Genomic DNA, 12,689 nt, shown 5'->3' with positions numbered 1-12,689 from the left:
TGTGGTTCTTTCCTCAATATAACCTAATGAAAGTAGCTCTAATGACCCTTTCCTTTGTACCCCCTCCTCATTCTATATTGCCCTGGCTTTATAGGTCCAGTGTCCGTAGTAAAGGATAACTGTTTCCATTCAGGAATACTTTTCCTTCTTACCTCAAACAATAGCAGATTTTGTATGTCACAGAAAAATCATGGGCTAAGCAGAGAGAAAAACTGGCTACTGAGAAAGAAAAAGAGACTAAGCGTATCTTAGGTCTTTGGGTGACTTAGCACCCCTGGGTGTAAAAGCACAAGGCCCAGAACTCTCAGCAGGGTATATTCAGCCCCAAGCACCTCTAGAATGGGCTCCTAGCACTCTTAGGTGGAAGCACCAGCTTCTACCTTAAATCAGTGGTTTCGATACTCAGTTCTGTTCTAGATTAACCTGAGTAGATTACAAATCCAGATTCCCAGGCCCTGTCTTGAGATTCTGATTCAATAGGTCTACGATGGGGAACCTGGAATCCTTTGTTTTCTAAACATTCCCCAGGTGATGCTGGTGAGATGCTGGGTTGTGAAGTCACCACCAGCCCCCCTCCACTGGCAGGCTTGCAGGGCTTTTAGGGTGCCAGGAAAACCCAGGCTCTGCCAGGATTCTGGTCTGAAGACTAGATTGGATTCTGGCTTCTCTGGGCCAGATGAGAGTCTGGGCCCAGTGCTGAAGAGCCCCCCATATTCAAGGAATACTTAGCCCCCTGTGGTCCTTTGTGGAGGGGAGGGGCAGCAATGGCATGAATATAACTGTATTCCCAGGCCCCTCTTCACCCTCTCCCCAAGCTTATCAGGTGGGCTCAGTCCTCTTCCACTGCTGAGAGGGAGGGATGGTATCAGCCTTTGCAGCCAGTTGATGGGCCCAGGAGCCAAGAGGTCTTCTGCTGAAGTCCCCACAGAGGTTAGCCGCCTGCCTATTAGCCGTCGCTCACCTATGGGGCCTCTGCGCCTTCCCATGCTCTTTGGACTGCTGCTACTGAAGTCTCCCAGGAGTTGGACCTAAGCCCCGGTGAACAAGGCGAAAGAGCAATGCATAGGAAGGAAGTCAGGTCATAGAGAGACAAAGCTGCCGGAGGACAGAAGACAATTTGTACATCACCATCATCACCGACATTTAAGGATTATTGCCATCACATTTAAGGATTACAGCAGAAAAATTGGACTAAAAATGGAACTTTTAAAAACAAAATTCAGTAGATAAATTGGAAAAGATGGTTCCTGTGCCAAGTACTCAGTTGAAAGATCAAGTAGGAGAAATATATTGACACACAAGAAAAATGAAACTATTTGGAAATCTAGAGGAAAAAAACAAAATGCTTGGAGGATAGCTCCAGGAGGAAAATAAGCAAACACCAGGAATTCCATATTACTCAGCCATTAAAAGGAACGAACTTGGGGGCTTCCCTGGTGGCACAGTGGTTGAGAGTCCACCTGCCGATGCAGGGGACATGGGTTCATGCCCCGGTCCAGGAGGATCCCACATGCCGCGGAGCGGCTAGGCCCGTGAGCCATGGCCACTGAGCCTGCGCGTCCGGAGCCTGTGCTCCACATGGGAGAGGCCACAACAGTGAGAGGCCCGCGTACCGCAAAAAAAAAAAAAAAAAAAAAAAAAAAGTAACGAACTTGGGTCACTTGTAGAGACGTGGATGGACCTAGAGACTGTCATACAGAGTGAAATAAGTCAGAAAGAGAAAAGCAAATATCGTATATTAACGCATATATGTGGAATCTAGAAAAATGGTACAGATGAACTGGTTTGCACGGCAGAAATAGAGACACAGATGTAGAGAACAAACATATGGACACCAAGGGGAGAAGGGGGGGTTGGGATGAATTGGAAGATTGGGATTGACATATATACACTAATATGTATAAAACAGATAACTAATGAGAACTTGCTGTATAGTACAGGGAACTCTACTTCACTTTTCTGTACAGTAGAAACTAACACAACATTGTAAAACAACTACACCCCAATTAAAAAAAAAAAAAAAAAACCAGGAACTGCAGAAGGGGAATAAGGAACCTACTGAGGAAAGGAAATAATGAAACAGCCAAAATAGACCATCTTCCTAAATTGAAGAAAGACCAGAGTCTGTAGAAATGATGAAAAATGGCCTACATCCAGGCATGTTCTGATAAAATTCCTGAAAACTAAGGTAGCAGGAAAAACAAATCTACAAGCTGCCAAACAGAAACAATGAGTAACTTAAAAAGGAAGAAGAATCAGACTGGTATTTATTTCTCAATGCAACGTTGAACGCAAAAGGATAGCATCTGAGCACACGTGAGAAGAAAAAAAAAAAAAATGCAACCCTAGATTCCTACGCCCAGCAAAGATGAGCTTCACCTGCCAGTGAGAGAGAAATATATTTGTTGCTAGGTAAGGATTCAGAGGCCCTAACCAAAAAGTGGGCCTGAACAGAGATTCCGACAGAGTGAAAGATGAAGAGGAGAGGAAAATTGTGCTGAGCAATGAAACTTGCAATATAGAGAGCTCAATCTACCTGGGAGATAATAAAAGATTGACTGGGATTATCTAATATAAGTGTCTAATAAGGATTACTGAAATAAGATAGATATTGACTGCCTGGGGAAACCTAATAACCACCTTGACGAGAAAGTATTAAAAACTATGACAGCAAAACTTAGGGTTGGAGGGTGGATATGAGGTGGGTGGGCACAGGGGAGGAGACGAGAAGGGAGGAAAACATTTCATGATCTCAGCTGCTTAGAGTGGGGAGCAGAAATGTCCTGAAGGTTCACTGAGGTGGTGGTGGAAGATGCAGTGGGGAAACGGTTGACTTGTGGCCTCCATGTAACACCAAGTACTCTGGAGTACTCTCCACACAGGTGGAGGAGAAGGAATGGCTTGAGAAGCACCAAAGATTTTCTCAGGGACCTGCTTCACTGCTCCTGAAATACTACCTAATGGTCCCTCACCTGGGCCCTGTTTTGACAGGTTAGCTCCCAACTCTGAGTCCACCCCTGCTCTGGGAACTACCCTCATCTGCCCTGTCCTATGCTCCACTTTGCACTCATTTGCTGTGGGCCCTGTGCTCTCAGCAGCTGGTTCCAGCCCTCCTTGCACCTAAGTCACCACACTTCCCAGCTAGATGGGCTGAGGGCAGTACAGGGAGTCTGCTAGGGAGGGTCTGGGCCAAGCCCCAAATGGCTCGGGATCTCTGAACTCAGAAAAGAGTTGTCCAAGGAGAGCATTCAAAACAGCTCTCTTGGACCAGTTTAAATCCTTAGGGATGCTGGAATGATTCCTTCCACACACACACACACACACACCCATGGTCCTTCTAATTCTGAACTCCATTTTGAATCTTTGGGTTCTTGGGCGACTTGCAGACTGCCTGTCATTGGATTGCCTGTAGCATTCTGGGATTTCATGAGAGCATTTGAGACCTTTGTCTCATCCTCAGCTCAGCTCATTAGAAACAAAGGAGAATAGGTGTGGGCCTCTGAATATCACTCAGAAAGTTGGAAAATGATAGAAGGCTGGTGTCTTCTAGTTTAATGCCAGGGAAGTTGAATGACTTGCCCAAGGTGAGAGCACCTGTCGGTGTCAGAGTCAGGATCAGGATCTCCTGATTCCTGGTCCAGGGCTTCCAGTCTGAGGCAAAATTTACAAACATTCAGGGCGCTCTGCTCCATCTCTGTCTTGGATCTGACCTACTTAGTAGCATTATGTAGCTTTGCCTTGACTATGAGGCATTTTAGATGATACATTTAACATCATGGTCCTATTTATACTTCTATACCAAGAAAATTCCACCACATGGAAACATATTTAATTCATCAAATAAATTATAAATAATATAGTTTATCCAAGAGAGAATATTCTTAAAAATTGTAATTACCACTAAGAAGAAATAGTTTTCCTTTATAATAATGATTTGATTACATGGAAACTTTAGACTGAGTCCATTTTATGGATCCATATAGAACTGTGCACTAACCCATCTAAGAAAGAGTAGATAGACTGTAAATTTATATTCTAGAAGTGAATCAAGTCATATTTCTCATCATGCCAGTTACTCTTACAAAGACACACCAGGTGAATAAAGCCCTTTTTCTGTCTTATCTATTCGTGTCTTATTAAATACTGAGCTCATTCAGTACCCTCGGCTTCCTAGCAACAGTATATGGGTAATTTTTCTAAGAGTCATGAACCGCAGGGTGAAGGAAAAAAGCTTCTTGCTCTTATCTAATGTGGCTGGATATAAACTACGGGCATGAGACAGCAGTTATTTTTTTATTCTTTTAAAGGTCACAAAGGATAAATGATTACAATAACACTTCACCCACTGACTCTAGATTTTTACTAGTAAATCCTGATACTGATTTTAAAAGCTGAAAATCTTTAATTCAAATATTTCTGATCGGACCATAAATCCTTAAAATTCAAATCTTTTCCTGAATGAAAGATCTATGAAAATAGATGATGGATTTCATGGGCTGTCAAAGAAAAAATGTTACATTTCATAGTTTGTCACTGAATATGACATAAAACACCTGAAGGTAGATTATTTATACTGATAAAATTATTCTTGGGCATCGGAAGCTGTTTTCTGGGGAATAAAAATAAAATATCAAAATAACTAGAAATTTTCTGCTTTCAAATTAGGTGGTGAAAATAATGTGGGAAACTGCCAAAGCTATTTCCTTTGAGTCAAATACGGGGTATGTTATTGCAAGTATAGGCCAGAGTAGACTAGTTTCCCGTGAGACACAATATATTTTAGCAACCATCTACCATTATTTTTGCTGGAGATATAGGAGTTCATCTTTTAACTGCTTTTTGTTGTTGTTATTGTTCTTTTTTACACTTCCTTCCCAGAGGTCACTGAACATTAGATTCATATTTCAGTCAGATTAAGGATGTCAAACATTATTCTCCTCTTTCTGGGTAGTGATTGTGAGATTAAGAAGCAAGTTAGCTTTGTTATTTTCTATGGCTATAGACATGTTCCTCACTCCAGCCAGCTTTCTCATCAATAAATGTGTCATGAAGGGGCTCATTAAAGAAATGTGGCCAGACAAAGCAAATCCAATATCACAGCTCCCCAAAGAACTAGGAGTTAATGTGCCACAGAGATGGGTCTAGAAAGTCATCTTCCCCTAATAAAGACATCAAAGGATGCTTACTAGACGGAATAGAAGCTGGTACATGTATGTGTATCTTTGTCTGTATAAATATATATGTATCCACGAATCTGCTCTTTGCAGCCCCATAAACCATTTTGCAAATAAGGACCACAATTATATGATGCCAAATATTCTTTTAAAAATTAAAAAATGCTAAAAAAAGAAAATTAAAAAATGCTATAAAATTATATTCAGAGATTAAAGTCTCAGTATACTGAAAGAGTTCACATATGAAGTTATAAACATATATCATTATCTCCTTTATATTAATTGTCATTTCCTTTAACTAATGGAACAAGGTATACCATACATTTAAGAGCAGGCCTTACTGCAAAGAGCATTTACAGGCAGTAGTTCCAATCCCAGCTTTGAGGCTGACTTGAGCAAGTCATTTTATCTCTCTAAGATGTAGCTTAGGCCAAGAAGGGCCAAATCACTAATCTCAGAGAATTGTTTTTATGATTAAATTACGATATGACATATAAGGTGCCTGGCACATAGTAGGTGCTCAATAAATGACAGCTATAATAATGATAATAATAATTGTTAATACTATTATTTTCATCACACATAACTTGAGTAATTTCTGAGGTCCTTGGATGCTTGTGACGGAGTATGGTCCCTATTTTACTATGACTTAGAAATTGCTAACTGTTATATACTACTGACACTACGAACAGAAAAATGATGAGGTCATTGGAAAACGGAATAGGTCAGATATTTAGAGAACGTCCTGGGCAGAAGGGAAGATGCAGACTCAGAGAGCTCCCTTCTCAGACCCTGAAAACTGGAGTTGAGGTTTTATTTACAACAGTACATAATCTCAGCGGTACATAAGAAAGCTTGCCACCTCTGCCCAGTAAAATACAAATCACTGACTACCCATTTTTATTTTAGGCAGTTAGATAGTTAGTACGTCGTTAATTCCTGTACATACTCAGGCTCAGTATCATTGTCAATTCCATTTTATTTCCACCTCCTTTCCAAGATCCCCAGTTGGAGGTAAAGCCCTGCTCTCTGAGCATCTCTGGATATTCTAAGGCAAGATGAATCTTTAGGAGCTGCCCTCCTTTGAGGCAATTTATAACTCAAAACAGCAATACATTTTCTTTTCAGGGTAGAAATACTGACAATAAAAATGGAGCAGCTTTGAAACATACATTACTGTAATTAAAGTGACTTGCTCTTTGGAAATTCCTGAGACAAGTCTTTACTGCAACTATTATTTAATGATAAACACAATAATTAAAGGCTTATTCTCAGAACAGTATCAATGCTAGGATCTGGACGTTCCACAACTTTTCAGATTACAGAGCATGGCCACTGCCGGATGCCCCTACTCATTGTTCTCAGGACTCTCTGTGCCTTTCTTTCCTTTGATGATGTGTTGACCCAGGCCAGAGTGTGTTCAGGCTGGTGTTCCCTGACACCCTGATATAGATGCCCTTAGCTGAGAGGCTTTGACAGAGATGTGGTCCAAAAAATGGCTGGGCAAAGTCGATATGTACTCTACCAGATGAGGCACAATGCCCACGAGGGTATAAAGTCTCAAAAATGGTGCAGTAAAGTCACCTATTTAACTTTATTGAATTGAGTATTTACCAGAACACTTATTGTGGATGTGTGACACATATTAATATTCCATGGAATGGTGCTCTGGGAGACACCAGTTTTGGAAATAAGCCAGACCCGTGTTTTTCATTCTTAGCTCCATAATAGAATGAACTGAGAGTTTTAAAACATATAGCAAGCCAGCCCTCTGCCCCACTTCTTTTCAGTCAGTCTGGGGGTGATGCCCAGGTATTGGTATTGTTTTTAAAAGGTCCCATCCCTAGGTGAGTCTAATGTCCAGTCAGGATACTCACTCTGATCCAGGTCTGCCACTTAGGCCACCTCTGCATCCCAGTTATCCCCTTTCGAGTATATAAAACCACAGCGAGTAAGAGAGAAAAAAGCCCTCCAAAGCTCTGATGTGTCAGAGAAGGTTTTCTCTGGGGTGAGATCTGAATGATCAATTGATCTTGAAGTTTTAGCCCATGTGCTGACGTGCTGGTTTCACAGGCCCATGCTTCCTTCTCCTTGGTTGTTGACATTTTCAGTGGGAAGGGACAGGCTTGCCTGCTTCACACAGAATCTTTCCTGAAAACCCATACCTGCTAATATCATGGCTTTACGTGAGGAATTGCTCTTCCACAAAAAATGGTGAGACCCCCTGCTGTAGGTAAACCTTGCAAGATTTTCTCCGTGACTTAGGGTAGCCTGTCTCCCACTTGAGCTAGCAGGTGACAGAGGCCTCTGAAACTCCCATCATTGGTGCAGTTTACCTGGGAAATGAAAGCCGGGGCAATAGCCTGGTTGCTGGAGCCTTGGAAAGCTTTGTTGAATGTAAATTTCTAGCTCAAATTTGCACCTTGTCTCTGAGTTTTTCTAGAGTTTTGATGGAATAGAGAATGCATTTCTTTTCCTCCTTAAATAGGAGCCAACATTTATCAATTAAATAAGATCAGAGAGAAAAATTGGATAATTCCATGGACTCCTTTCACAATCTGCTAAACAAATAAGATTCTTTATCCTTTTCATTTGAGGGTACAGGAGAAAGAGAGCTGTTCCATATGTATCAAGCATCTGCAATGTGCCAGGATAAATACAGTTCTCTCCACACTGTCAACTCATTTAATCCTTATACAACCCCTCGGGGAGGTTCCTATTATCCCACTTTTCTGACTGTGGAAAGGGAGGTTCAGAGGGGTTAAGGCATTGCCCACGGTAGAATCAGAAGTGTGAGGCAGAGCTGGGACTTGCAGCAGGTCTAGTGATGGCGGTGGCAAAACTGTATCCAGACAATCCGTTTCCCCGCCTTACAGGGCCCACCACAAGAAACAGGTTGGGACTCCAGTCTGGGCCTGATGACCTGTTTAGAGCTCAGAAAGTTCTAGGTTTTCTATCCATCCTGCATCTTGACTCTCAGTTTATTTTGTATCATCTCCAAAATGGTATCTGAAACATAAGCATTTTCTCCTCAACATTCTACTCTGTGTTTTGAAGCAGAAGGGTTAATGCTGTGGGGAAAGGCAGCATGTCCTGCTCCACGGGCTCACATACCAGTACTTAAAAAATACACAGGTGTGCAGGCAGACTCACACCATGCTAACAGCATGAGCTTTGGCTTAGACCTGCGTTCAGATCTTATGCTTGTGACCTGGGGTGAGTTACTGTATCTCTTAGCCCTCGGTTTCTTTACCCGTAAAATGAGGTAATAATAATATTTATCTCATAGACTTGTGACTGAACAAGATTACAACTCAGGTCTCCTGAGTTTAGTTTCCACTAGAAACATACACCCAAACAGTTAAAAGAAGATTGAAACGTTTCATAACTTTCCAAGGTTTGTCATTTGTGAAACTCACGCAGATTCATAAATTTTGCGTCACTGGCTGATACCTCAGTTCAGTCATCAATGTATTGCTTTCGTCACTCAAGAAATATTTATTGAGCACCGACTATAAGCCGGGCACTGGGTTAGGCACTGGAGATACAGCAATTTTCAAGTAGCTTAGAGTCCAGCTAAGGCAAATTTGTATTATATTTATACCCATTAGAGATACACAGAAATGGTATTCACATACTAATTTATTAATGTGCATGTACAGAATTAACATGCATGTAATCGTATTGGATCTACTGTTAATATGCTGCCCGTTGTTAATTATAATTACTATTGACTGTGGTTAATTTCCAACTGGATGAACTCTCAGGAAGAGCAGACAGCACCTTCCCTCCACTTGGCTGTCCTAAGGTGGCCAAGGGCAGTTGCTCAGGGGAGTGGGCAAGGAAGAGTTACACTGAGCGCTGAGTGAGCTCTCACAACCAACTGCCTGCTCTGCATTCCGCTAACGTTCCTTAACCAGTGACAGGATATGCACATGTTCCTGGCATTGAAGCCTTTAGAGTTTAGCTGTTTTTAATTATTGAGAGCTTATGTCCTTCCATCATACAACCTGAAGTGAAGAGAGGCCAGGGCCTCAGCAAGGACTGGGTGCTGTCAGTTGAAGAACTTATTTTTCTCCTTGTCTGGTTTACGGCGAGTTCTTTTCAGAGCTTTGTTTTGCTCTTTGGTTCCCTAATGGCTTTGATTTCACATATGCATGCAGTCAATATTAATTTTCTGTCCTATAGTAACAAGAAAAGAGTAAAAACAGAAAGAGAAAACCCTGTTTTCCTGTGTGGCTTGCACGGGACCACCTGAAGGAGAAATTAGAGGAGCCTGGGGGGGCCCAATAGCGTGCTATTCAGAGCCCAGGTCACCTTGACTTGTACCTTGGCCCTCTCTTTGGTTCTTCTCTGGCGGGGCGGGGGGGGGGGGGGGGGGGGGTTGGGGGGTGGAGTCAGCCTGAAGAGGAGGTAGAAATTTTTAAGAGCAAGATAATTCACAAGATCAGATATTGATAAAGTAACTTAAGGGATTTACATCACATTTAGAATATCCACTATAGATGGCATCCCACCTGTGGCAGAGAGGCTAATTGTTTCCACATCAAAAAGCCCTGCCCTTATTTATTTCTCACTGAGGCTCCATATTCAGCAGCCCTTCCTTTGATCGGGCAGATAAGACTGGGGGCCAAGTTTGATCTTTTATGCGTCTTTATGACACTGCAGATGAAAACTGCCTGCCTGGTGACAGTGCTATTCTTTAACATTAGATTTTTACTGGCCAGGGGGGAGGACAAAAACATCATGCTTTAGACTTATAAAATATCACATTTGCCACTGAGAGGCTCGGATGTTCAAACATCCAGCCTCCCCACCTTTCCACTGACTCATCTTGATCTTCACAGATGAAGTCCATCCAATTGTCCTCCTTTCTAGCTGACAGGGAGAGAGCCAATGAAATGCCTTTTCCTGTTGCTGGGTGACTGCGAATATTTTGAAAACACGTCCCATAAATGCAGCAGCTTAAAAGCCTGCCATTGGCTGGTTGGGCGTTCTGTGCATGGTGACGCGTGAGGCTGGCACAAGTGACAGGTGGGAACAACTATGCAAATATATCACTGGCCTGATGTTCCACTGGAGAGGAAAACTATTTCAAGGCTGAGTGACAACTATAACATACCCTGTAGAAGAAAAATAAATCTCCCTGAGTCTACATTTAGGCATCTGAAGAACGGTTATGGGAAAAAAGCAAGAAAAAAACCCTTCAAGGTTGTCTTACCCTCAATACCCTGTTTTCATGGTCTGATTAGCAGTTCTACCTGTCCTAGAAATATATGTGTATTTCTCCATATCTTTTGCAGTTCTGTGTTGACACATTTTAAAGTCCAAACTTGTTTATTCAGGGAAATAATTTAAACACTGTCAAGGAGGCCTTTTAAATTTTTCTTTGTCTCCTTGTCTCCAGCGCCCCTTCCTTCACCTTCCTCCCCTGACCTTCAAGTCCAAATATCCCGGGGCCACAGGATGTGGTCAGTGTCAGGACCAGCACTGACTGCATTTTATCTCCCTCTGTCCACTTAAAATATTTGCATCCTGGTGGGAGGATAAGCAAAGTCTTGTCTAAACAGCTTTGGGATTCTCTTTGCAGCCAGAGAGCTGTTTGGATTCAAGTAACTGCTTTTGCTAACACTGGGTTAACTGTTCATACACAAATCTGCCAAAGAGCCTCTAGGAAAGAATGTCCTTCTACTAATTGAATTCTAATGAGGCCAGGAAGTAGATCAGGAATTGAGCTATTTTACTGTGAGTTTCAAACATCAGATATAGGGATGTTTGGCTTTGATCTGCTTAATTCTTTAGTAGGTCCTAATTAGTTCACGAAAAAATGATTATTCCAGAAGGTATCTGTGGTTTATTGGTGGATCCAGTTGAAGGGCGCTTTTCTGGTTATACATCAGAGCCTCCAATGTTCAAGCACAACAGAAAGACACTGTTATGATAGGACCAGATGAAGCAGTTGTTAATGAGGAGTTTCTGGGCCAATTTAATTGGCACATCCCCGGAAGTTATATTTATTTGCTTTATAAGGTTTGGGTGAGTTTGAGAGCCAAATCAGGGTGACCATCAGTGGGATTAGCTTTGGATACAGAAATGCTTTCAGGACATAATAGAACTTTTTTTTCAATAATGTGACCTAGACAAAGTCTCTCGAGAAACCACTTCAGCAGACAGATCACTGGCGGGTATCACCCAGTGTCTACAAATTATGAGTTATGAAGGGGCTATTGTGAGCACCTCACCTGTGCCTCAGGGAATCTGAAAGATACGTGCATATACACCTCACCTGTGAGGGACAGCCGTGATATTATCTGCCTCGTACCTCTCTCCTTTCTGGGGCTCTGGTCCTTCTTCCACTCCAACCATGTTTTGTCCTGGGGGCTGACATATTCTTCAATGACTACGCCCCTGTCACAGTTGATTGGTCCAGGGATGGGCACTGGACCAAAACTGGACCAGCTGGAAAACTTCCCTAAGATTCTCCAAACTGGAACTTGGGAATAGTTCTTTCTAGATGGGGTTGCTGAAAGATTAGAAACTTAGGCCCTGACAGAGGCCATGGTGACCCCTTTGTAAGGAAAGCCAGGCTGTAGTCAGCATAGCTGGGGGCTCAAGCTGCAGTGACATAGTTCTGTCCATTTGGCTTGAGGGACCACCGGGGTGCTTGCTGTAGCCAGTTCCAGGAGTGGTCAGTTGGCTTCATAAGCACAGTCTGTGGGGCATATCTTCCTTTTGCTATGCAGTGTACTCCCGTTTGTAGCACTTCCTGGGAGAAACTTTGGGCTTACGTATAGAAGATTTATCTGGGACCTTGCACCCTAAGCAATCCTGCCTTCTCATGAGTGAATTACTGTGCAGGGAGAGAAAGAGCTCCAATGGGGAGAGATGCTGAACATAGCTCACTGCACAGAGAGACATCCCTAACAATCCGATACTTGGACCTTTGGTTTTCAAGGGGGTTATCAAAATAACCAGCCTTTGTTCTCACACATAACTTCTCAGAGAACCAGAGGAAAGCTATATTCAAGGAGATCACTGATGGTTTGAAAGATATTTCAGGCAGAAGCATAAATTTCTCCACGGTTTTAAAGGGAGAGAGAGTCCCATGATTTTTCATATTGAAGCAACGAAGTCATAGAAAGCATCTCTCCCTGTTCTCTTTCTTTTCTGAATTCTGGTAGTGGGGGGAAGAGTACAAAGTGTCCTTCCTTAAAATCTAGCTTCAGTGTTTCACGGACTTCTTTGACACATGTAAGCCCAGTGGTGAGGATGGCCACCTGTTCCTGCAGAAACCATCACAAAGCTTGGTTTTCACAGAACTCCCTTCCGCCTCCGGAAAGGCCTGAGATGAATTATAATATATGTTAGGAAAATAAACCTAGTAGAGAGAGGAATGGGGTCATTCAGCATAAGAGTTGTTTGGGATTTACCCTGGGGGGAAAATTGCTTTTAGATCCCATAAACCTACCCCTTGAAGTTAGTTTTCCAGAATGCTAAAGGCGGAGAAAGCACACT

General features: G+C 42.5%; 1 protein-coding gene across 1 annotated transcript in view; it reads right to left on the bottom strand.

The window, feature by feature from the left end:
- The window catches only part of PDE11A (phosphodiesterase 11A), a 435,071-nt gene that overhangs the window by 121,977 nt on the left and 300,405 nt on the right, over window positions 1-12,689 (bottom strand). The gene's annotated exons all lie outside the window — the stretch shown is intronic.

Source organism: Tursiops truncatus, chromosome 7 (genome assembly GCF_011762595.2).
Source record: "Tursiops truncatus isolate mTurTru1 chromosome 7, mTurTru1.mat.Y, whole genome shotgun sequence".
NCBI classification, from domain to species: Eukaryota; Metazoa; Chordata; class Mammalia; order Artiodactyla; family Delphinidae; genus Tursiops; species Tursiops truncatus.
This window is presented reverse-complemented; position numbering and strand designations above follow the sequence as displayed.